Genomic DNA, 26,596 nt, shown 5'->3' on the forward strand with positions numbered 1-26,596 from the left:
GTTCAGAGTTAAATAGATAATGTATTGTGCGAGCACATATTAGAAACATGCGGATTTTGCTATGGTAATTTCTTTGCGGTATTTTCTTCAACAAGTATACACCAGTAAACCATCTGTGAGCAAATTCGTAGACGTGGCTGGGACGTTTGGATGCTTTCATGAAAGCTCCAGGGGGCGGTAGAGGGATGAATGTTTACGTTAGAGCTGCAGAATAATGTGCATAATGTTCTGATTTCACTTTCAAAATGTCAGCAGCATGCAAACAGATTTTTAGAAGTAAAAAAAAACTTTGCTGCATTGGCCGGGAATCGAACCCGGGCCTCCCGCGTGGCAGGCGAGAATTCTACCACTGAACCACCAATGCTTGCATGTTGACCCCTGTGGGAAAAAGTGCAGTTGAGCACAATTCACTAATGCCAAAGGACCGGATAGAGCAACAGGAAAGCAATGCACTTTCAATTTCAAAAGCAGGGAGCAGGCAGAGAGCTCACATTCTGGTGAAATCTTCATTCATACTTTGCTACGTCCTTTTTTTAAGTTTTACTCTCTGCCTTACTGTAGTTCGCACGGAAATAAGAGAAACCTTGTCAACCACTTCAATTCCTTCAAACTCATTATTGCTTACAACATTAATATGTCCGGTCAGATTCATGGGTAAGACTTTTAGAAAATATTATTCAATAATAAAATCAAATTTCTCATTTCATTGTAAATTGAATACATTCATTAATGCTCATATCTTCTATTTCACAATGATATCATTGCCTCTAGACAAAAGATTATTCTTCATGAATTCTGCAAAGAAACTAGAAAAGCGGATGCCATTAACACCAAAAACAAGTTAACTCAGCCCAATAATTCTCAGTTCTCACCATACATTGATTCGAAGTGCACGGTTCTTGGCGCAAGCATAATGAGTTTAGATGAAATTAATCAACACCAATGACTTTTCTTTGTATACCAATCAACACCCACACGTGTTTCGAGTCTTAGGGAGAGGTTGCACTATTCAGTGTATTTCACTTTTGATAAACTTTTTATTTCGCTATCGGTATATCTGTAAGTATTGGTATAGTCGCAGTTATTAGATCATCCCTCCCCCGTCTTTGTCAAGGTGTTTGCTGTTGTGTGATTAAACCTAAGGAAGATAGAAGCCCTTTATCTACAAAGTGCTGCTGGCGGTCACCTGCTGGCCAACAAACTGCCACCAAGGCCAGCCGCCCTGCCGCGACTCCTAGCAAGGAAAGGGGAAGCTAGACCCGGCCAGGACCGCTGTCTCATCGAGTAAACAGCTCCCGCCTGAAAGAGGAAGAGACCGAGGGCAGCCTCCTGCTGCCTTGGGAAGACCACCATGTTCGACTGCCATCTGCCAATGTAACTGTCTCTCATTTCGGACCTACAGGCCCATACCGTGTGATCACGGTCCTGCCGGTCCCTGCTGGTCTGGGCCCCCCAGATCAGACTGGTGCCTTGGGTCCGCCCAGGCTACCCTCCATCCAGGCAGGCACACCGGGTAATTATTGCCCCAACTGGTTAGGAAAGACACCTGCAGTAAAACTATCTTGTTCATATTATCTAAAGTGGGGATAGTAAGGCACTGCAGCACAGACATGAATGGCACTTTCTACTGGTTTTATGGAGAACTATTTGGCCCGAGGAGGAAAACAGCCAATGCCGAAATGGAGCAATGTCTAGACAGTATCCCGATCCCTCTGCTCTCCAGAGAAGCCAGTGCCCTATTCAAAAGTCCCATGACGCAAGAAGAAATCAAAACAGCAATCTGCGAGGTGCCCAATGGTAATGCACCCAGGTCAGATGGGCTATGCCAGAATTTTATGAAGAATTTCCGGACCTCCTACCCCATATCTATTACAGCTTTGGGAGGAGTCCCTTTCAAAAGGGACATTACCCGAATCAATGCGAGAACTCATAATAATCTTGCTTTTATAACTTAATAAGCCTGCGCGGGATTGCGTCTTCTGCCGTCCACTATCTCTTATCAAGGTGGACGTTAAAAGGTACGCTAAAATAATACCAACTAGGCTTCTACCCTTCTAATGCACCTGGACCAGTCGGGATGACTCTAAATCTGCAAAGACTATTCAACATGTTGATCTGAGTGGACCCAGAGGTGCATGAAGTGGCTGTTTCTCTAGACATGCAGAAAGCATTTGACTCTGTGTCCTGGCAATTCCTCTTCAAAGTCCTAGAGAAATATGGTTTTGGCCCTGATTTTTCCATCTTGGATTAGATTGTTATGAACAAAGCCATTCGCCAGGCGGAGATCGAATGACATACTCTTCTCAATTCTTCATTTAGCTAAGTGTACGAGGCAAGGCAGCCCTCGTTCCCCACTACTATTCGCATTGGTGGTGGAACTGCTGGCAGACATCATTAGCGATCATTTCCAAGATAAGGGCATCAAACTGGGGGGCACTCCTGAAATGATATTGCTTTGCGCTGATGCTATTCAATTACTTGTGAGGAATCCGGGCAGGGCATATAGCCCATGATCCTGACCCAAGTGGTGACTGATTTCAGTAAATACTCAAGACTCTGCATTAGTAGAGCTAAATCCAAAGTGTTTCCATTAAGCTCCAAAACCAAGAGACCCGCCAACATGGCTGGCCTCAAATGGTCCGACACCCCATTTAAATACTTCGGTACCCTATTTCCACATTCAAACATTGGAATCTTTGACGGTATCCATGGAGCATATATAATACAACTGCGGCGGAACTTGGCGAGATGGAGCAAATCACCAATGTCGCTAATGGGTAGAATTTCAGCCTGAAGGTTATCGTCCTTCCCAAGCTGCTATATTTGTTCGGTAAGATATTGTTATGGCGAGGCAGAGACTTTTTCACTGAATGGGTGTGCCTGTGCACCGATTTTGTGTTGACACCCGGCCCAATTACAATGCAATGAGCAGTCTTAGCGCTGCGGTATGAGTCTGGTAGCCTTGCGGCTACACATTTTGAATTATACTACTTGCTTGCACAGAATCAGTTTGCAGCATACTGGTTCGGGACTGATATGGCACATCCCCATGTTAAACTAGAAACCGTGACTGCTAGTAATGCCAATCTACAAACTCTTCTGCTTGTTGACTGCTATAAATGGGACAATCCAGTAGACTCAGTGGGATCCACACTTCCTGCGTGGAGGAAACTGTTCCGGCAGGTGGAGATTGGCGCCCCTTACGATAAACAATCCTGCCCTAAGACCCATCATGGACTGCAGGATCATCACAGACTGGCTGGAAGCACAGTTTCACACGCTGGGAGACATGTTTGTTGAGGGTCATTTCAAAGATTGGAATGGAGTCACGGCTCAGATCGACAGTGGGCCATTATAAATATTGCAATTTAAACGCATGCACGCATCATTTAGGTCGCATTGGCCTTCTTTCCCGTGGGAACCAGTTCCCTATCCTTGCTTGTCACACATAATGAATTCCAGGAGGTGAGGAGAGGGATATCTGCCCTATATAATCTAGTACAACAGAATACACCGCAGATAGAGTCAAAAGCTAGACTCAAATGGAGTCAGGACTTGCAGATGGTGTTGAGCAATGGACAAGCATTTTGTAGACTTGCAAAAGAGTTTAAGCTCATCTACTTTAACATGGTAAATTGCCTTCATTATACCCCATCCAGAATCACATTATTCAATTCAGAATCTGAGGGCAGGTGCCCGATATGCCGGACCCCAAATGCAGACTTTTTGCATATTCTCTGGGCCTGCCCGATGCTGGGATCATACTGGTCAGAGGTGTGCAAGGTCCTAGTGGACATTACTGGCTTTCGGGTGGACGTGCTTTCCCGTACATGTATGTTTGACGTTGTGGGCAAAATGTTTATTATCATCCATAGACTGTTAAATCTAGGTCTTTTCGTAGCTAAACGAGTTATATATTAGAAATGGAAGGACAACTGTCCTCTCATGCCCAATATGTGGATGTCAAATATGGTATTGGCCAACGATATGGAAGTACTGTATGCTACCCTCTCCCAGCGGGGTGTCATCCCAAAGACAAATAGGCTGCTCTTAAGGACTATATAATGTTCGAAAACTGACTGATACACAACATGACCAAAGCACTGACTCTGTGGCAGATTGAGAATAGATATGGCTTAACCACTGATATACAATGTAATCAGGCACCATGTAATGTATATGCCTTGCCTCCTGATGCTTTATTTTTGTACTGTTTGTTCAACCACCTAAGTGCTGAAATAAAAAAAGAATTCAAAAAATGCCATGCCACCTCTGCCTGCATGGCTTTTGCATCACAGCAACTGTCAGAGATGCATATGTGACATTTGAGCCTGCTCTGTGCCATGGCAGAACTGGCTCTCTAACTGTTAGGAGACTGGCTACAGCAAGTCATGTGTACAATCATTTTACCAAGGCGCATTTATGAATGAGGGCTCTGTGTCATTTAATCGACAGCCGTTTTTTCGACGGGTGGTTTTTACGAAGAGTTTTGCCGAAAAAACCCATCAAATTTTTGTCCAATACATTTTTGGGGGGTTACTCCCCTCCCCCTCCTCTACCAATTTTCTGTTTTCCCCATCCCTTAATATGCCCTCCCCATTCCCCCCCAAAAAAATGTCGATGAGTGTTTTCGGCAAAAACCATTCGTAAAAACACCAGTCGAAAAAACGGGTGTCGGGTGTCGATGAAAGGACGTAGTACCATGAATGAGGGGGTCTGACCCCCTTTTACTCCTATACACCTTCGCAAATTACATGTACTCATTACACAGACAGCCTTAGAATCATCAGCAGCATTTAATTTAAATAAGAATAAAAAAAGCCAGGGCTTTCACACCTTTGCAGATGACAATCCGTAACATCAAAACATACATGACAACATCTTTGCCACAGCTGGGAGGGAGGTTTTGTAACAGAGCTCGGGAGAATTGAATGTTCCCATTGGATTGAATGGGGGTTAGAAATATTTTAGGAGGGAGAAGGTAAAAAAGAGCGCAATTTGTGATGAAATAATTGAGAGACTCCCGACTATGTCGGGAGGGTTTGCATGCAAGTAAATGTGGAATAATATCAACTATTCTAGCTGGATATGGGAGAATCTCGGTGTTAGTACATCAAAATGTGGAGTTTATCGGCATGCACGAAATTGTAGGCCACAGAAACATAACTCAATGAAGTTAACTCCAGATAAGATACTAAAGGCCTGGGTAAGCCAGTCTGCCTGCTCTGTACAGACAAACCTGACGACCTACCTGCCCCCTTGTGCATACAGCACATTGGCCACCGAAAGAAAGCCAAAATATGAATTAGGTAACAATGTCATGTGCAGCCCACTTTAATTGCAAAGTGCGAACTTTTCAGCTGACTAAAGTCAAGAAACGAACTCATCATGTTGTGATGTTTCTCGCAGTTTCTGTGTTGTGCATGCGCCCAGCACCGGGCAGCGTGGGCCACATGCAGCTCACTACAGTGGGAATAGGTTGTGCTGCCAAGCTTGATCAAAGTGGGGGCCTGTGCCCCCCTGCCCTTCCATGGGAACACCACTAACTATAGTTAATATGTTCACCAGTGGATAAAGTGGGGTGCTACATTGAGGGGGGGGCGTGGCCAAAGTATGTGTGTATTTAGGCCACACCCCAAATGAGAGCCCCCCCCCACTCGCCAATGCAGGGTAGAGGGGTTGGTGAAAGGCTGGGGCACACCAAAGGTGTAATACCAGTGTGCCCCTCTCTCACACGCACCAGGCAGCCCTTTCATTCAAGGTGCCGCGTGGATAACAACCACAGGCTCCTTGAATGAAAGGGCTGCCTGCTGCGTGATGACTACTCTGAAACAGTAACCAGTCTCTCCGTTTGTTTTCCTGTAAAGAGTCATCACTCCTCATGAAGCCTCATTTAAAAGGCAACATGCTGCATGATGACACCTGCAGGCAGTCTGTGTAACTGTGCAACGCTTCGGCTACAGGACTGCCTGAGGAGTCCTTTCTTGAGACTGCCGAGGCGTGGCCCAGGCTAACACAGGCCCACTTAAAGCCCTGATGATCACCCATATAGTATACACCTCCTCAATTACGTGCAGTCATTACACAACAGAACGTGATTTATGTTGCAGTGAAGAGCACTCCGTTTATAGTCGGGAGTTCTGCCCTGGGGGCAATAAAAAGTGGCATAATTAAAAGTTCAGAGTTAAATAGATAATGTATTGTGCGAGCACATATTAGAAACATGCGGATTTTGCTATGGTAATTTCTTTGCGGTATTTTCTTCAACAAGTATACACCAGTAAACCATCTGTGAGCAAATTCGTAGATGTGGCTGGGACGTTTGGATGCTTTCATGAGAGCTCCAGGGGGCGGTAGAGGGATGAATGTTTACGTTAGAGCTGCAGAATAATGTGCATAATGTTCTGATTTCACTTTCAAAATGTCAGCAGCATGCAAACAGATTTTTAGAAGTAAAAAAAACTTTGCTGCATTGGCCGGGAATCGAACCCGGGCCTCCCGCGTGGCAGGCGAGAATTCTACCACTGAACCACCAATGCTTGCATGTTGACCTCTGTGGAAAAAAGTGCAGTTGAGCACAATTCATGAATGCCAAAGGACCGGATAGAGCGACAGGGAAGCAATGCACTTTCAATTTCAAAAGCAGGGAGCAGGCAGAGAGCTCACATTCTGGTGAAATCTTCATTCATACTTTGCTAGGTCCTTTTTTTAAGTTTTACTCTCTGCCTTACTGTAGTTCGCACGGAAATAAGAGAAACCTTGTCAACCACTTCAATTCCTTCAAACTCATTATTGCTTACAACATTAATATGTCCGGTCAGATTCATGGGTAAGACTTTTAGAAAATATTATTCAATAATAAAATCAAATTTCTCATTTCATTGTAAATTGAATACATTCATTAATGCTCATATCTTCTATTTCACAATGATATCATTGCCTCTAGACAAAAGATTATTCTTCATGAATTCTGCAAAGAAACTAGAAAAGCGGATGCCATTAACACCAAAAACAAGTTAACTCAGCCCAATAATTCTCAGTTCTCACCATACATTGATTCGAAGTGCACGGTTCTTGGCGCAAGCATAATGAGTTTAGATGAAATTAATCAACACCAATGACTTTTCTTTGTATACCAATCAACACCCACACGTGTTTCGAGTCTTAGGGAGAGGTTGCACTATTCAGTGTATTTCACTTTTGATAAACTTTTTATTTCGCTATCGGTATATCTGTAAGTATTGGTATAGTCGCAGTTACTAGATCATCCCTCCCGCGTCTTTGTCAAGGTGTTTGCTGTTGTGTGATTAAACCTAAGGAAGATAGAGGCCCTTTATCTACAAAGTGCTGCTGGCGGTCACCTGCTGGCCAACAAACTGCCACCAAGGCCAGCCGCCCTGCCGCGACTCCTAGCAAGGAAAGGGGAAGCTAGACCCGGCCAGGACCGCTGTCTCATCGAGTAAACAGCTCCCGCCTGAAAGAGGAAGAGACCGAGGGCAGCCTCCTGCTGCCTTGGGAAGACCACCATGTTCGACTGCCATCTGCCAATGTAACTGTCTCTCATTTCGGACCTACAGGCCCATACCGTGTGATCACGGTCCTGCCGGTCCCTGCTGGTCTGGGCCCCCCAGATCAGACTGGTGCCTTGGGTCCGCCCAGGCTACCCTCCATCCAGGCAGGCACACCGGGTAATTATTGCCCCAACTGGTTAGGAAAGACACCTGCAGTAAAACTATCTTGTTCATATTATCTAAAGTGGGGATAGTAATGCACTGCAGCACAGACATGAATGGCACTTTCTACTGGTTTTATGGAGAACTATTTGGCCCGAGGAGGAAAACAGCCAATGCCGAAATGGAGCAATGTCTAGACAGTATCCCGATCCCTCTGCTCTCCAGAGAAGCCAGTGCCCTATTCAAAAGTCCCATGACGCAAGAAGAAATCAAAACAGCAATCTGCGAGGTGCCCAATGGTAATGCACCCAGGTCAGATGGGCTATGCCAGAATTTTATGAAGAATTTCCGGACCTCCTACCCCATATCTATTACAGCTTTGGGAGGAGTCCCTTTCAAAAGGGACATTACCCGAATCAATGCGAGAACTCATAATAATCTTGCTTTTATAACTTAATAAGCCTGCGCGGGATTGCGTCTTCTGCCGTCCACTATCTCTTATCAAGGTGGACGTTAAAAGGTACGCCAAAATAATACCAACTAGGCTTCTACCCTTCTAATGCACCTGGACCAGTCGGGATGACTCTAAATCTGCAAAGACTATTCAACATGTTGATCTGAGTGGACCCAGAGGTGCATGAAGTGGCTGTTTCTCTAGACATGCAGAAAGTATTTGACTCTGTGTCCTGGCAATTCCTCTTCAAAGTCCTAGAGAAATATGGTTTTGGCCCTGATTTTTCCATCTTGGATTAGATTGTTATGAACAAAGCCATTCGCCAGGCGGAGATCGAATGACATACTCTCCTCAATTCTCCATTTAGCTAAGTGTACGAGGCAAGGCAGCCCTCGTTCCCCACTACTATTCGCATTGGTGGTGGAACTGCTGGCAGACATCATTAGCGATCATTTCCAAGATAAGGGCATCAAACTGGGGGGAACTCCTGAAATGATATTGCTTTGCGCTGATGCTATTCAATTACTTGTGAGGAATCCGGGCAGGGCATATAGCCCATGATCCTGACCCAAGTGGTGACTGATTTCAGTAAATACTCAAGACTCTGCATTAGTAGAGCTAAATCCAAAGTGTTTCCATTAAGCTCCAAAACCATGAGACCCGCCAACATGGCTGGCATCAAATGGTCCGACACCCCATTTAAATACTTCGGTACCCTATTTCCACATTCAAACATTGGAATCTTTGACGGTATCCATGGAGCATATATAATACAACTGCGGCGGAACTTGGCGAGATGGAGCAAATCACCAATGTCGCTAATGGGTAGAATTTCAGCCTGAAGGTTATCGTCCTTCCCAAGCTGCTATATTTGTTCGGTAAGATATTGTTATGGCAAGGCAGAGACTTTTTCACTGAATGGGTGTGCCTGTGCACCGATTTTGTGTTGACACCCGGCCCAATTACAATGCAATGAGCAGTCTTAGCGCTGCGGTATGAGTCTGGTAGCCTTGCGGCTACACATTTTGAATTATACTACTTGCTTGCACAGAATCAGTTTGCAGCATACTGGTTCGGGACTGATATGGCACATCCCCATGTTAAACTAGAAACCGTGACTGCTAGTGATGCCAATCTACAAACTCTTCTGCTTGTTGACTGCTATAAATGGGACAATCCAGTAGACTCAGTGGGATCCACACTTCCTGCGTGGAGGAAACTGTTCCGGCAGGTGGAGATTGCCGCCCCTTACGATAAACAATCCTGCCCTAAGCCCCATCATGGACTGCAGGATCATCACAGACTGGCTGGAAGCACAGTTTCACACGCTGGGAGACATGTTTGTTGAGGGTCATTTCAAAGATTGGAATGGAGTCACGGATCAGATCGACAGTGGGCCATTATAAATATTGCAATTTAAACGCATGCACGCATCATTTAGGTGGCATTGGCCTTCTTTCCCGTGGGAACCAGTTCCCTATCCTTGCTTGTCACACATAATGAATTCCAGGAGGTGAGGAGAGGGATATCTGCCCTATATAATCTAGTACAACAGAATACACCACAGATAGAGTCAAAAGCTAGACTCAAATGGAGTCAGGACTTGCAGATGGTGTTGAGCAATGGACAAGCATTTTGTAGACTTGCAAAAGAGTTTAAGCTCATCTACTTTAACATGGTAAATTGCCTTCATTATACCCCATCCAGAATCACATTATTCAATTCAGAATCTGAGGGCAGGTGCCCGATATGCCGGACCCCAAATGCAGACTTTTTGCATATTCTCTGGGCCTGCCCGATGCTGGGATCATATTGGTCAGAGGTGTGCAAGGTCCTAGTGGACATTACTGGCTTTCGGGTGGACGTGCTTTCCCGTACATGTATGTTTGACGTTGTGGGCAAAATGTTTATTATCATCCATAGACTGTTAAATCTAGGTCTTTTCGTAGCTAAACGAGTTATATATTAGAAATGGAAGGACAACTGTCCTCTCATGCCCAATATGTGGATGTCAAATATGGAATTGGCCAACGATATGGATATACTGTATGCTACCCTCTCCCAGCGGGGTGTCATCCCAAAGACAAATAGGCTGCTCTTAAGGACTATATAATGTTCGAAAACTGACTGATACACAACATGACCAAAGCACTGACTCTGTGGCAGATTGAGAATAGATATGGCTTAACCACTGATATACAATGTAATCAGGCACCATGTAATGTATATGCCTTGCCTCCTGATGCTTTATTTTTGTACTGTTTGTTCAACCACCTAAGTGCTGAAATAAAAAAAGAATTCAAAAAATGCCATGCCACCTCTGCCTGCATGGACTTTGCATCACAGCAACTGTCAGAGATGCATATGTGACATTTGAGCCTGCTCTGTGCCATGGCAGAACTGGCTCTCTAACTGTTAGGAGACTGGCTACAGCAAGTCATGTGTACAATCATTTTACCAAGGCGCATTTATGAATGAGGGCTCTGTGTCATTTAATCGACAGCCGTTTTTTCGACGGGTGGTTTTACGAAGAGTTTTGCCGAAAAAACTCATCAAATTTTTGTCCAATACATTTTTGGGGGGTTACTCCCCTCCCCCTCCTCTACCAATTTTCTGTTTTCCCCATCCCTTAATATGCCCTCCCCATTCCCCCCCCAAAAAATGTTGATGAGTGTTTTCGGCAAAAACCATTCGTAAAAACACCAGTCGAAAAAACGGGTGTCGGGTGTCGATGAAAGGACGTAGTACCATGAATGAGGGGGTCTGACCCCCTTTTACCCCTATACACCTTCGCCAATTACATGTACTCATTACACAGACAGCCTTAGAATCATTAGCAGCATTTAATTTAAATAAGAATAAAAAAAGCCAGGGCTTTCACACCTTTGCAGATGACAATCCGTCACATCAAAACATACATGACAACATCTTTGCCACAGCTGGGAGGGAGGTTTTGTAACAGAGCTCGGGAGAATTGAATGTTCCCATTGGATTGAATGGGGGTTAGAAATATTTTAGGAGGGAGAAGGTAAAATAGAGCGCAATTTGTGATGAAATAATTGAGAGACTCCCGACTATGTCGGGAGGGTTTGCATGCAAGTAAATGTGGAATAATATCAACTATTCTAGCTGGATATGGGAGAATCTCGGTGTTAGTACATCAAAATGTGGAGTTTATCGGCATGCACGAAATTGTAGGCCACAGAAACATAACTCAATGAAGTTAACTCCAGATAAAATACTAAAGGCCTGGGTAAGCCAGTCTGCCTGCTCTGTACAGGCAAACCTGACGACCTATCTGCCCCCTTGTGCATACAGCACATTGGCCACCGAAAGAAAGCCAAAATATGAATTAGGTAACAATGTCATGTGCAGCCCACTTTAATTGCAAAGTGCGAACTTTTCAGCTGACTAAAGTCAAGAAACGAACTCATCATGTTGTGATGTTTCTCGCAGTTTCTGTGTTGTGCATGCGCCCAGCACCGGGCAGCGTGGGCCACATGCAGCTCACTACAGTGGGAATAGGTTGTGCTGCCAAGCTTGATCAAAGTGGGGGCCTGTGCCCCCCTGCCCTTCCATGGGAACACCACTAACTATAGTTAATATGTTCACCAGTGGATAAAGTGGGGTGCTACATTGAGGGGGGGTGTTGCCAAAGTATGTGTGTATTTAGGCCACACCCCAAATGAGAGCCCCCCCCCACTCGCCAATGCAGGGTAGAGGGGTTGGTGAAAGGCTGGGGCACACCAAAGGTGTAATACCAGTGTGCCCCTCTCTCACACGCACCAGGCAGCCCTTTCATTCAAGGTGCCGCGTGGATAACAACCACAGGCTCCTTGAATGAAAGGGCTGCCTGCTGCGTGATGACTACTCTGAAACAGTAACCAGTCTCTCCGTTTGTTTTCCTGTAAAGAGTCATCACTCCTCATGAAGCCTCATTTAAAAGGCCTCATGCTGCATGATGACACCTGCAGGCAGTCTGTGTAACTGTGCAACGCTTCGGCTACAGGACTGCCTGAGGAGCCCTTTCTTGAGACTGCCGAGGCGTGGCCCAGGCTAACACCGGCCCACTTAAAGCCCTGATGATCACCCATATAGTATACACCTCCTCAATTACGTGCAGTCATTACACAACAGAACGTGATTTATGCTGCAGTGAAGAGCACTCCGTTTATAGTCGGGAGTTCTGCCCTGTGGGCAATAAAAAGTGGCATAATTAAAAGTTCAGAGTTAAATAGATAATGTATTGTGCGAGCACATATTAGAAACATGCGGATTTTGCTATGGTAATTTCTTTGCGGTATTTTCTTCAACAAGTATACACCAGTAAACCATCTGTGAGCAAATTCGTAGACGTGGCTGGGACGTTTGGATGCTTTCATGAAAGCTCCAGGGGGCGGTAGAGGGATGAATGTTTACGTTAGAGCTGCAGAATAATGTGCATAATGTTCTGATTTCACTTTCAAAATGTCAGCAGCATGCAAACAGATTTTTAGAAGTAAAAAAAAACTTTGCTGCATTGGCCGGGAATCGAACCCGGGCCTCCCGCGTGGCAGGCGAGAATTCTACCACTGAACCACCAATGCTTGCATGTTGACCCCTGTGGGAAAAAGTGCAGTTGAGCACAATTCACGAATGCCAAAGGACCGGATAGAGCGACAGGAAAGCAATGCACTTTCAATTTCAAAAGCAGGGAGCAGGCAGAGAGCTCACATTCTGGTGAAATCTTCATTCATACTTTGCTACGTCCTTTTTTTAAGTTTTACTCTCTGCCTTACTGTAGTTCGCACGGAAATAAGAGAAACCTTGTCAACCACTTCAATTCCTTCAAACTCATTATTGCTTACAACATTAATATGTCCGGTCAGATTCATGGGTAAGACTTTTAGAAAATATTATTCAATAATAAAATCAAATTTCTCATTTCATTGTAAATTGAATACATTCATTAATGCTCATATCTTCTATTTCACAATGATATCATTGCCTCTAGACAAAAGATTATTCTTCATGAATTCTGCAAAGAAACTAGAAAAGCGGATGCCATTAACACCAAAAACAAGTTAACTCAGCCCAATAATTCTCAGTTCTCACCATACATTGATTCGAAGTGCACGGTTCTTGGCGCAAGCATAATGAGTTTAGATGAAATTAATCAAGACCAATGACTTTTCTTTGTATACCAATCAACACCCACACGTGTTTCGAGTCTTAGGGAGAGGTTGCACTATTCAGTGTATTTCACTTTTGATAAACTTTTTATTTCGCTATCGGTATATCTGTAAGTATTGGTATAGTCGCAGTTATTAGATCATCCCTCCCGCGTCTTTGTCAAGGTGTTTGCTGTTGTGTGATTAAACCTAAGGAAGATAGAAGCCCTTTATCTACAAAGTGCTGCTGGCGGTCACCTGCTGGCCAACAAACTGCCACCAAGGCCAGCCGCCCTGCCGCGACTCCTAGCAAGGAAAGGGGAAGCTAGACCCGGCCAGGACCGCTGTCTCATCGAGTAAACAGCTCCCGCCTGAAAGAGGAAGAGACCGAGGGCAGCCTCCTGCTGCCTTGGGAAGACCACCATGTTCGACTGCCATCTGCCAATGTAACTGTCTCTCATTTCGGACCTACAGGCCCATACCGTGTGATCACGGTCCTGCCGGTCCCTGCTGGTCTGGGCCCCCCAGATCAGACTGGTGCCTTGGGTCCGCCCAGGCTACCCTCCATCCAGGCAGGCACACCGGGTAATTATTGCCCCAACTGGTTAGGAAAGACACCTGCAGTAAAACTATCTTGTTCATATTATCTAAAGTGGGGATAGTAATGCACTGCAGCACAGACATGAATGGCACTTTCTACTGGTTTTATGGAGAACTATTTGGCCCGAGGAGGAAAACAGCCAATGCCGAAATGGAGCAATGTCTAGACAGTATCCCGATCCCTCTGCTCTCCAGAGAAGCCAGTGCCCTATTCAAAAGTCCCATGACGCAAGAAGAAATCAAAACAGCAATCTGCGAGGTGCCCAATGGTAATGCACCCAGGTCAGATGGGCTATGCCAGAATTTTATGAAGAATTTCCGGACCTCCTACCCCATATCTATTACAGCTTTGGGAGGAGTCCCTTTCAAAAGGGACATTACCCGAATCAATGCGAGAACTCATAATAATCTTGCTTTTATAACTTAATAAGCCTGCGCGGGATTGCGTCTTCTGCCGTCCACTATCTCTTATCAAGGTGGACGTTAAAAGGTACGCCAAAATAATACCAACTAGGCTTCTACCCTTCTAATGCACCTGGACCAGTCGGGATGACTCTAAATCTGCAAAGACTATTCAACATGTTGATCTGAGTGGACCCAGAGGTGCATGAAGTGGCTGTTTCTCTAGACATGCAGAAAGTATTTGACTCTGTGTCCTGGCAATTCCTCTTCAAAGTCCTAGAGAAATATGGTTTTGGCCCTGATTTTTCCATCTTGGATTAGATTGTTATGAACAAAGCCATTCGCCAGGCGGAGATCGAATGACATACTCTCCTCAATTCTCCATTTAGCTAAGTGTACGAGGCAAGGCAGCCCTCGTTCCCCACTACTATTCGCATTGGTGGTGGAACTGCTGGCAGACATCATTAGCGATCATTTCCAAGATAAGGGCATCAAACTGGGGGGCACTCCTGAAATGATATTGCTTTGCGCTGATGCTATTCAATTACTTGTGAGGAATCCGGGCAGGGCATATAGCCCATGATCCTGACCCAAGTGGTGACTGATTTCAGTAAATACTCAAGACTCTGCATTAGTAGAGCTAAATCCAAAGTGTTTCCATTAAGCTCCAAAACCATGAGACCCGCCAACATGGCTGGCATCAAATGGTCCGACACCCCATTTAAATACTTCGGTACCCTATTTCCACATTCAAACATTGGAATCTTTGACGGTATCCATGGAGCATATATAATACAACTGCGGCGGAACTTGGCGAGATGGAGCAAATCACCAATGTCGCTAATGGGTAGAATTTCAGCCTGAAGGTTATCGTCCTTCCCAAGCTGCTATATTTGTTCGGTAAGATATTGTTATGGCGAGGCAGAGACTTTTTCACTGAATGGGTGTGCCTGTGCACCGATTTTGTGTTGACACCCGGCCCAATTACAATGCAATGAGCAGTCTTAGCGCTGCGGTATGAGTCTGGTAGCCTTGCGGCTACACATTTTGAATTATACTACTTGCTTGCACAGAATCAGTTTGCAGCATACTGGTTCGGGACTGATATGGCACATCCCCATGTTAAACTAGAAACCGTGACTGCTAGTGATGCCAATCTACAAACTCTTCTGCTTGTTGACTGCTATAAATGGGACAATCCAGTAGACTCAGTGGGATCCACACTTCCTGCGTGGAGGAAACTGTTCCGGCAGGTGGAGATTGCCGCCCCTTACGATAAACAATCCTGCCCTAAGCCCCATCATGGACTGCAGGATCATCACAGACTGGCTGGAAGCACAGTTTCACACGCTGGGAGACATGTTTGTTGAGGGTCATTTCAAAGATTGGAATGGAGTCACGGCTCAGATCGACAGTGGGCCATTATAAATATTGCAATTTAAACGCATGCACGCATCATTTAGGTGGCATTGGCCTTCTTTCCCGTGGGAACCAGTTCCCTATCCTTGCTTGTCACACATAATGAATTCCAGGAGGTGAGGAGAGGGATATCTGCCCTATATAATCTAGTACAACAGAATACACCACAGATAGAGTCAAAAGCTAGACTCAAATGGAGTCAGGACTTGCAGATGGTGTTGAGCAATGGACAAGCATTTTGTAGACTTGCAAAAGAGTTTAAGCTCATCTACTTTAACATGGTAAATTGCCTTCATTATACCCCATCCAGAATCACATTATTCAATTCAGAATCTGAGGGCAGGTGCCCGATATGCCGGACCCCAAATGCAGACTTTTTGCATATTCTCTGGGCCTGCCCGATGCTGGGATCATATTGGTCAGAGGTGTGCAAGGTCCTAGTGGACATTACTGGCTTTCGGGTGGACGTGCTTTCCCGTACATGTATGTTTGACGTTGTGGGCAAAATGTTTATTATCATCCATAGACTGTTAAATCTAGGTCTTTTCGTAGCTAAACGAGTTATATATTAGAAATGGAAGGACAACTGTCCTCTCATGCCCAATATGTGGATGTCAAATATGGAATTGGCCAACGATATGGATATACTGTATGCTACCCTCTCCCAGCGGGGTGTCATCCCAAAGACAAATAGGCTGCTCTTAAGGACTATATAATGTTCGAAAACTGACTGATACACAACATGACCAAAGCACTGACTCTGTGGCAGATTGAGAATAGATATGGCTTAACCACTGATATACAATGTAATCAGGCACCATGTAATGTATATGCCTTGCCTCCTGATGCTTTATTTTTGTACTGTTTGTTCAACCACCTAAGTGCTGAAATAAAAAAAGAATTCAAAAAATGCCATGCCACCTCTGCCTGCATGGACTTTGCATCACAGCAACTGTCAGAGATGCATATGTGACATTTGAGCCTGCTCTGTGCCATGGCAGAACTGGCTCTCTAACTGTTAGGAGACTGGCTACAGCAAGTCATGTGTACAATCATTTTACCAAGGCGCATTTATGAATGAGGGCTCTGTGTCATTTAATCGACAGCCGTTTTTTCGACGGGTGGTTTTACGAAGAGTTTTGCCGAAAAAACTCATCAAATTTTTGTCCAATACATTTTTGGGGGGTTACTCCCCTCCCCCTCCTCTACCAATTTTCTGTTTTCCCCATCCCTTAATATGCCCTCCCCATTCCCCCCCCAAAAAATGTTGATGAGTGTTTTCGGCAAAAACCATTCGTAAAAACACCAGTCGAAAAAACGGGTGTCGGGTGTCGATGAAAGGACGTAGTACCATGAATGAGGGGGTCTGACCCCCTTTTACCCCTATACACCTTCGCCAATTACATGTACTCATTACACAGACAGCCTTAGAATCATTAGCAGCATTTAATTTAAATAAGAATAAAAAAAGCCAGGGCTTTCACACCTTTGCAGATGACAATCCGTCACATCAAAACATACATGACAACATCTTTGCCACAGCTGGGAGGGAGGTTTTGTAACAGAGCTCGGGAGAATTGAATGTTCCCATTGGATTGAATGGGGGTTAGAAATATTTTAGGAGGGAGAAGGTAAAATAGAGCGCAATTTGTGATGAAATAATTGAGAGACTCCCGACTATGTCGGGAGGGTTTGCATGCAAGTAAATGTGGAATAATATCAACTATTCTAGCTGGATATGGGAGAATCTCGGTGTTAGTACATCAAAATGTGGAGTTTATCGGCATGCACGAAATTGTAGGCCACAGAAACATAACTCAATGAAGTTAACTCCAGATAAGATACTAAAGGCCTGGGTAAGCCAGTCTGCCTGCTCTGTACAGGCAAACCTGACGACCTATCTGCCCCCTTGTGCATACAGCACATTGGCCACCGAAAGAAAGCCAAAATATGAATTAGGTAACAATGTCATGTGCAGCCCACTTTAATTGCAAAGTGCGAACTTTTCAGCTGACTAAAGTCAAGAAACGAACTCATCATGTTGTGATGTTTCTCGCAGTTTCTGTGTTGTGCATGCGCCCAGCACCGGGCAGCGTGGGCCACATGCAGCTCACTACAGTGGGAATAGGTTGTGCTGCCAAGCTTGATCAAAGTGGGGGCCTGTGCCCCCCTGCCCTTCCATGGGAACACCACTAACTATAGTTAATATGTTCACCAGTGGATAAAGTGGGGTGCTACATTGAGGGGGGGTGTTGCCAAAGTATGTGTGTATTTAGGCCACACCCCAAATGAGAGCCCCCCCCCACTCGCCAATGCAGGGTAGAGGGGTTGGTGAAAGGCTGGGGCACACCAAAGGTGTAATACCAGTGTGCCCCTCTCTCACACGCACCAGGCAGCCCTTTCATTCAAGGTGCCGCGTGGATAACAACCACAGGCTCCTTGAATGAAAGGGCTGCCTGCTGCGTGATGACTACTCTGAAACAGTAACCAGTCTCTCCGTTTGTTTTCCTGTAAAGAGTCATCACTCCTCATGAAGCCTCATTTAAAAGGCCTCATGCTGCATGATGACACCTGCAGGCAGTCTGTGTAACTGTGCAACGCTTCGGCTACAGGACTGCCTGAGGAGCCCTTTCTTGAGACTGCCGAGGCGTGGCCCAGGCTAACACCGGCCCACTTAAAGCCCTGATGATCACCCATATAGTATACACCTCCTCAATTACGTGCAGTCATTACACAACAGAACGTGATTTATGCTGCAGTGAAGAGCACTCCGTTTATAGTCGGGAGTTCTGCCCTGTGGGCAATAAAAAGTGGCATAATTAAAAGTTCAGAGTTAAATAGATAATGTATTGTGCGAGCACATATTAGAAACATGCGGATTTTGCTATGGTAATTTCTTTGCGGTATTTTCTTCAACAAGTATACACCAGTAAACCATCTGTGAGCAAATTCGTAGACGTGGCTGGGACGTTTGGATGCTTTCATGAAAGCTCCAGGGGGCGGTAGAGGGATGAATGTTTACGTTAGAGCTGCAGAATAATGTGCATAATGTTCTGATTTCACTTTCAAAATGTCAGCAGCATGCAAACAGATTTTTAGAAGTAAAAAAAAACTTTGCTGCATTGGCCGGGAATCGAACCCGGGCCTCCCGCGTGGCAGGCGAGAATTCTACCACTGAACCACCAATGCTTGCATGTTGACCCCTGTGGGAAAAAGTGCAGTTGAGCACAATTCACGAATGCCAAAGGACCGGATAGAGCGACAGGAAAGCAATGCACTTTCAATTTCAAAAGCAGGGAGCAGGCAGAGAGCTCACATTCTGGTGAAATCTTCATTCATACTTTGCTACGTCCTTTTTTTAAGTTTTACTCTCTGCCTTACTGTAGTTCGCACGGAAATAAGAGAAACCTTGTCAACCACTTCAATTCCTTCAAACTCATTATTGCTTACAACATTAATATGTCCGGTCAGATTCATGGGTAAGACTTTTAGAAAATATTATTCAATAATAAAATCAAATTTCTCATTTCATTGTAAATTGAATACATTCATTAATGCTCATATCTTCTATTTCACAATGATATCATTGCCTCTAGACAAAAGATTATTCTTCATGAATTCTGCAAAGAAACTAGAAAAGCGGATGCCATTAACACCAAAAACAAGTTAACTCAGCCCAATAATTCTCAGTTCTCACCATACATTGATTCGAAGTGCACGGTTCTTGGCGCAAGCATAATGAGTTTAGATGAAATTAATCAAGACCAATGACTTTTCTTTGTATACCAATCAACACCCACACGTGTTTCGAGTCTTAGGGAGAGGTTGCACTATTCAGTGTATTTCACTTTTGATAAACTTTTTATTTCGCTATCGGTATATCTGTAAGTATTGGTATAGTCGCAGTTATTAGATCATCCCTCCCGCGTCTTTGTCAAGGTGTTTGCTGTTGTGTGATTAAACCTAAGGAAGATAGAAGCCCTTTATCTACAAAGTGCTGCTGGCGGTCACCTGCTGGCCAACAAACTGCCACCAAGGCCAGCCGCCCTGCCGCGACTCCTAGCAAGGAAAGGGGAAGCTAGACCCGGCCAGGACCGCTGTCTCATCGAGTAAACAGCTCCCGCCTGAAAGAGGAAGAGACCGAGGGCAGCCTCCTGCTGCCTTGGGAAGACCACCATGTTCGACTGCCATCTGCCAATGTAACTGTCTCTCATTTCGGACCTACAGGCCCATACCGTGTGATCACGGTCCTGCCGGTCCCTGCTGGTCTGGGCCCCCCAGATCAGACTGGTGCCTTGGGTCCGCCCAGGCTACCCTCCATCCAGGCAGGCACACCGGGTAATTATTGCCCCAACTGGTTAGGAAAGACACCTGCAGTAAAACTATCTTGTTCATATTATCTAAAGTGGGGATAGTAATGCACTGCAGCACAGACATGAATGGCACTTTCTACTGGTTTTATGGAGAACTATTTGGCCCGAGGAGGAAAACAGCCAATGCCGAAATGGAGCAATGTCTAGACAGTATCCCGATCCCTCTGCTCTCCAGAGAAGCCAGTGCCCTATTCAAAAGTCCCATGACGCAAGAAGAAATCAAAACAGCAATCTGCGAGGTGCCCAATGGTAATGCACCCAGGTCAGATGGGCTATGCCAGAATTTTATGAAGAATTTCCGGACCTCCTACCCCATATCTATTACAGCTTTGGGAGGAGTCCCTTTCAAAAGGGACATTACCCGAATCAATGCGAGAACTCATAATAATCTTGCTTTTATAACTTAATAAGCCTGCGCGGGATTGCGTCTTCTGCCGTCCACTATCTCTTATCAAGGTGGACGTTAAAAGGTACGCCAAAATAATACCAACTAGGCTTCTACCCTTCTAATGCACCTGGACCAGTCGGGATGACTCTAAATCTGCAAAGAATATTCAACATGTTGATCTGAGTGGACCCAGAGGTGCATGAAGTGGCTGTTTCTCTAGACATGCAGAAAGTATTTGACTCTGTGTCCTGGCAATTCCTCTTCAAAGTCCTAGAGAAATAGGGTTTTGGCCCTGATTTTTCCATCTTGGATTAGATTGTTATGAACAAAGCCATTCGCCAGGCGGAGATCGAATGACATACTCTCCTCAATTCTCCATTTAGCTAAGTGTACGAGGCAAGGCAGCCCTCGTTCCCCACTACTATTCGCATTGGTGGTGGAACTGCTGGCAGACATCATTAGCGATCATTTCCAAGATAAGGGCATCAAACTGGGGGGCACTCCTGAAATGATATTGCTTTGCGCTGATGCTATTCAATTACTTGTGAGGAATCCGGGCAGGGCATATAGCCCATGATCCTGACCCAAGTGGTGACTGATTTCAGTAAATACTCAAGACTCTGCATTAGTAGAGCTAAATCCAAAGTGTTTCCATTAAGCTCCAAAACCAAGAGACCCGCCAACATGGCTGGCATCAAATGGTCCGACACCCCATTTAAATACTTCGGTACCCTATTTCCACATTCAAACATTGGAATCTTTGACGGTATCCATGGAGCATATATAATACAACTGCGGCGGAACTTGGCGAGATGGAGCAAATCACCAATGTCGCTAATGGGTAGAATTTCAGCCTGAAGGTTATCGTCCTTCCCAAGCTGCTATATTTGTTCGGTAAGATATTGTTATGGCGAGGCAGAGACTTTTTCACTGAATGGGTGTGCCTGTGCACCGATTTTGTGTTGACACCCGGCCCAATTACAATGCAATGAGCAGTCTTAGCGCTGCGGTATGAGTCTGGTAGCCTTGCGGCTACACATTTTGAATTATACTACTTGCTTGCACAGAATCAGTTTGCAGCATACTGGTTCGGGACTGATATGGCACATCCCCATGTTAAACTAGAAACCGTGACTGCTAGTGATGCCAATCTACAAACTCTTCTGCTTGTTGACTGCTATAAATGGGACAATCCAGTAGACTCAGTGGGATCCACACTTCCTGCGTGGAGGAAACTGTTCCGGCAGGTGGAGATTGCCGCCCCTTACGATAAACAATCCTGCCCTAAGCCCCATCATGGACTGCAGGATCATCACAGACTGGCTGGAAGCACAGTTTCACACGCTGGGAGACATGTTTGTTGAGGGTCATTTCAAAGATTGGAATGGAGTCACGGCTCAGATCGACAGTGGGCCATTATAAATATTGCAATTTAAACGCATGCACGCATCATTTAGGTGGCATTGGCCTTCTTTCCCGTGGGAACCAGTTCCCTATCCTTGCTTGTCACACATAATGAATTCCAGGAGGTGAGGAGAGGGATATCTGCCCTATATAATCTAGTACAACAGAATACACCACAGATAGAGTCAAAAGCTAGACTCAAATGGAGTCAGGACTTGCAGATGGTGTTGAGCAATGGACAAGCATTTTGTAGACTTGCAAAAGAGTTTAAGCTCATCTACTTTAACATGGTAAATTGCCTTCATTATACCCCATCCAGAATCACATTATTCAATTCAGAATCTGAGGGCAGGTGCCCGATATGCCGGACCCCAAATGCAGACTTTTTGCATATTCTCTGGGCCTGCCCGATGCTGGGATCATATTGGTCAGAGGTGTGCAAGGTCCTAGTGGACATTACTGGCTTTCGGGTGGACGTGCTTTCCCGTACATGTATGTTTGACGTTGTGGGCAAAATGTTTATTATCATCCATAGACTGTTAAATCTAGGTCTTTTCGTAGCTAAACGAGTTATATATTAGAAATGGAAGGACAACTGTCCTCTCATGCCCAATATGTGGATGTCAAATATGGAATTGGCCAACGATATGGATATACTGTATGCTACCCTCTCCCAGCGGGGTGTCATCCCAAAGACAAATAGGCTGCTCTTAAGGACTATATAATGTTCGAAAACTGACTGATACACAACATGACCAAAGCACTGACTCTGTGGCAGATTGAGAATAGATATGGCTTAACCACTGATATACAATGTAATCAGGCACCATGTAATGTATATGCCTTGCCTCCTGATGCTTTATTTTTGTACTGTTTGTTCAACCACCTAAGTGCTGAAATAAAGAAAGAATTCAAAAAATGCCATGCCACCTCTGCCTGCATGGACTTTGCATCACAGCAACTGTCAGAGATGCATATGTGACATTTGAGCCTGCTCTGTGCCATGGCAGAACTGGCTCTCTAACTGTTAGGAGACTGGCTACAGCAAGTCATGTGTACAATCATTTTACCAAGGCGCATTTATGAATGAGGGCTCTGTGTCATTTAATCGACAGCCGTTTTTTCGACGGGTGGTTTTACGAAGAGTTTTGCCGAAAAAACTCATCAAATTTTTGTCCAATACATTTTTGGGGGGTTACTCCCCTCCCCCTCCTCTACCAATTTTCTGTTTTCCCCATCCCTTAATATGCCCTCCCCATTCCCCCCCCAAAAAATGTTGATGAGTGTTTTCGGCAAAAACCATTCGTAAAAACACCAGTCGAAAAAACGGGTGTCGGGTGTCGATGAAAGGACGTAGTACCATGAATGAGGGGGTCTGACCCCCTTTTACCCCTATACACCTTCGCCAATTACATGTACTCATTACACAGACAGCCTTAGAATCATTAGCAGCATTTAATTTAAATAAGAATAAAAAAAGCCAGGGCTTTCACACCTTTGCAGATGACAATCCGTCACATCAAAACATACATGACAACATCTTTGCCACAGCTGGGAGGGAGGTTTTGTAACAGAGCTCGGGAGAATTGAATGTTCCCATTGGATTGAATGGGGGTTAGAAATATTTTAGGAGGGAGAAGGTAAAATAGAGCGCAATTTGTGATGAAATAATTGAGAGACTCCCGACTATGTCGGGAGGGTTTGCATGCAAGTAAATGTGGAATAATATCAACTATTCTAGCTGGATATGGGAGAATCTCGGTGTTAGTACATCAAAATGTGGAGTTTATCGGCATGCACGAAATTGTAGGCCACAGAAACATAACTCAATGAAGTTAACTCCAGATAAGATACTAAAGGCCTGGGTAAGCCAGTCTGCCTGCTCTGTACAGGCAAACCTGACGACCTATCTGCCCCCTTGTGCATACAGCACATTGGCCACCGAAAGAAAGCCAAAATATGAATTAGGTAACAATGTCATGTGCAGCCCACTTTAATTGCAAAGTGCGAACTTTTCAGCTGACTAAAGTCAAGAAACGAACTCATCATGTTGTGATGTTTCTCGCAGTTTCTGTGTTGTGCATGCGCCCAGCACCGGGCAGCGTGGGCCACATGCAGCTCACTACAGTGGGAATAGGTTGTGCTGCCAAGCTTGATCAAAGTGGGGGCCTGTGCCCCCCTGCCCTTCCATGGGAACACCACTAACTATAGTTAATATGTTCACCAGTGGATAAAGTGGGGTGCTACATTGAGGGGGGGTGTTGCCAAAGTATGTGTGTATTTAGGCCACACCCCAAATGAGAGCCCCCCCCCACTCGCCAATGCAGGGTAGAGGGGTTGGTGAAAGGCTGGGGCACACCAAAGGTGTAATACCAGTGTGCCCCTCTCTCACACGCACCAGGCAGCCCTTTCATTCAAGGTGCCGCGTGGATAACAACCACAGGCTCCTTGAATGAAAGGGCTGCCTGCTGCGTGATGACTACTCTGAAACAGTAACCAGTCTCTCCGTTTGTTTTCCTGTAAAGAGTCATCACTCCTCATGAAGCCTCATTTAAAAGGCCTCATGCTGCATGATGACACCTGCAGGCAGTCTGTGTAACTGTGCAACGCTTCGGCTACAGGACTGCCTGAGGAGCCCTTTCTTGAGACTGCCGAGGCGTGGCCCAGGCTAACACCGGCCCACTTAAAGCCCTGATGATCACCCATATAGTATACACCTCCTCAATTACGTGCAGTCATTACACAACAGAACGTGATTTATGCTGCAGTGAAGAGCACTCCGTTTATAGTCGGGAGTTCTGCCCTGTGGGCAATAAAAAGTGGCATAATTAAAAGTTCAGAGTTAAATAGATAATGTATTGTGCGAGCACATATTAGAAACATGCGGATTTTGCTATGGTAATTTCTTTGCGGTATTTTCTTCAACAAGTATACACCAGTAAACCATCTGTGAGCAAATTCGTAGACGTGGCTGGGACGTTTGGATGCTTTCATGAAAGCTCCAGGGGGCGGTAGAGGGATGAATGTTTACGTTAGAGCTGCAGAATAATGTGCATAATGTTCTGATTTCACTTTCAAAATGTCAGCAGCATGCAAACAGATTTTTAGAAGTAAAAAAAAACTTTGCTGCATTGGCCGGGAATCGAACCCGGGCCTCCCGCGTGGCAGGCGAGAATTCTACCACTGAACCACCAATGCTTGCATGTTGACCCCTGTGGGAAAAAGTGCAGTTGAGCACAATTCACGAATGCCAAAGGACCGGATAGAGCGACAGGAAAGCAATGCACTTTCAATTTCAAAAGCAGGGAGCAGGCAGAGAGCTCACATTCTGGTGAAATCTTCATTCATACTTTGCTACGTCCTTTTTTTAAGTTTTACTCTCTGCCTTACTGTAGTTCGCAGGGAAATAAGAGAAACCTTGTCAACCACTTCAATTCCTTCAAACTCATTATTGCTTACAACATTAATATGTCCGGTCAGATTCATGGGTAAGACTTTTAGAAAATATTATTCAATAATAAAATCAAATTTCTCATTTCATTGTAAATTGAATACATTCATTAATGCTCATATCTTCTATTTCACAATGATATCATTGCCTCTAGACAAAAGATTATTCTTCATGAATTCTGCAAAGAAACTAGAAAAGCGGATGCCATTAACACCAAAAACAAGTTAACTCAGCCCAATAATTCTCAGTTCTCACCATACATTGATTCGAAGTGCACGGTTCTTGGCGCAAGCATAATGAGTTTAGATGAAATTAATCAAGACCAATGACTTTTCTTTGTATACCAATCAACACCCACACGTGTTTCGAGTCTTAGGGAGAGGTTGCACTATTCAGTGTATTTCACTTTTGATAAACTTTTTATTTCGCTATCGGTATATCTGTAAGTATTGGTATAGTCGCAGTTATTAGATCATCCCTCCCGCGTCTTTGTCAAGGTGTTTGCTGTTGTGTGATTAAACCTAAGGAAGATAGAAGCCCTTTATCTACAAAGTGCTGCTGGCGGTCACCTGCTGGCCAACAAACTGCCACCAAGGCCAGCCGCCCTGCCGCGACTCCTAGCAAGGAAAGGGGAAGCTAGACCCGGCCAGGACCGCTGTCTCATCGAGTAAACAGCTCCCGCCTGAAAGAGGAAGAGACCGAGGGCAGCCTCCTGCTGCCTTGGGAAGACCACCATGTTCGACTGCCATCTGCCAATGTAACTGTCTCTCATTTCGGACCTACAGGCCCATACCGTGTGATCACGGTCCTGCCGGTCCCTGCTGGTCTGGGCCCCCCAGATCAGACTGGTGCCTTGGGTCCGCCCAGGCTACCCTCCATCCAGGCAGGCACACCGGGTAATTATTGCCCCAACTGGTTAGGAAAGACACCTGCAGTAAAACTATCTTGTTCATATTATCTAAAGTGGGGATAGTAATGCACTGCAGCACAGACATGAATGGCACTTTCTACTGGTTTTATGGAGAACTATTTGGCCCGAGGAGGAAAACAGCCAATGCCGAAATGGAGCAATGTCTAGACAGTATCCCGATCCCTCTGCTCTCCAGAGAAGCCAGTGCCCTATTCAAAAGTCCCATGACGCAAGAAGAAATCAAAACAGCAATCTGCGAGGTGCCCAATGGTAATGCACCCAGGTCAGATGGGCTATGCCAGAATTTTATGAAGAATTTCCGGACCTCCTACCCCATATCTATTACAGCTTTGGGAGGAGTCCCTTTCAAAA

At 45.1% G+C, this 26,596-nt stretch overlaps 5 non-coding genes across 5 annotated transcripts; all 5 read right to left on the reverse strand.

The window, feature by feature from the left end:
• Positions 1–293: 293 nt before the first annotated feature.
• Positions 294–364, reverse strand: TRNAG-GCC (transfer RNA glycine (anticodon GCC)). Its single transcript has one exon. It is a non-coding gene; the product is annotated as a tRNA-Gly (tRNA).
• A 6,104-nt stretch (positions 365–6,468) lies between these two features.
• Positions 6,469–6,539, reverse strand: TRNAG-GCC (transfer RNA glycine (anticodon GCC)). The gene has a single exon. It is a non-coding gene; the product is annotated as a tRNA-Gly (tRNA).
• Positions 6,540–12,642: 6,103 nt separating this feature from the next.
• TRNAG-GCC (transfer RNA glycine (anticodon GCC)) lies at positions 12,643–12,713 on the reverse strand. Its single transcript has one exon. It is a non-coding gene; the product is annotated as a tRNA-Gly (tRNA).
• Positions 12,714–18,816: 6,103 nt separating this feature from the next.
• TRNAG-GCC (transfer RNA glycine (anticodon GCC)) lies at positions 18,817–18,887 on the reverse strand. The gene has a single exon. It is a non-coding gene; the product is annotated as a tRNA-Gly (tRNA).
• Positions 18,888–24,990: 6,103 nt separating this feature from the next.
• Positions 24,991–25,061, reverse strand: TRNAG-GCC (transfer RNA glycine (anticodon GCC)). Its single transcript has one exon. It is a non-coding gene; the product is annotated as a tRNA-Gly (tRNA).
• Between the last annotated feature and the right edge of the window lie 1,535 nt (positions 25,062–26,596).

The sequence above is a fragment of the Ambystoma mexicanum genome, chromosome 1p (assembly GCF_040938575.1).
Source record: "Ambystoma mexicanum isolate Mex_15411 chromosome 1p, UKY_AmexF1_1, whole genome shotgun sequence".
NCBI classification, from domain to species: Eukaryota; Metazoa; Chordata; class Amphibia; order Caudata; family Ambystomatidae; genus Ambystoma; species Ambystoma mexicanum.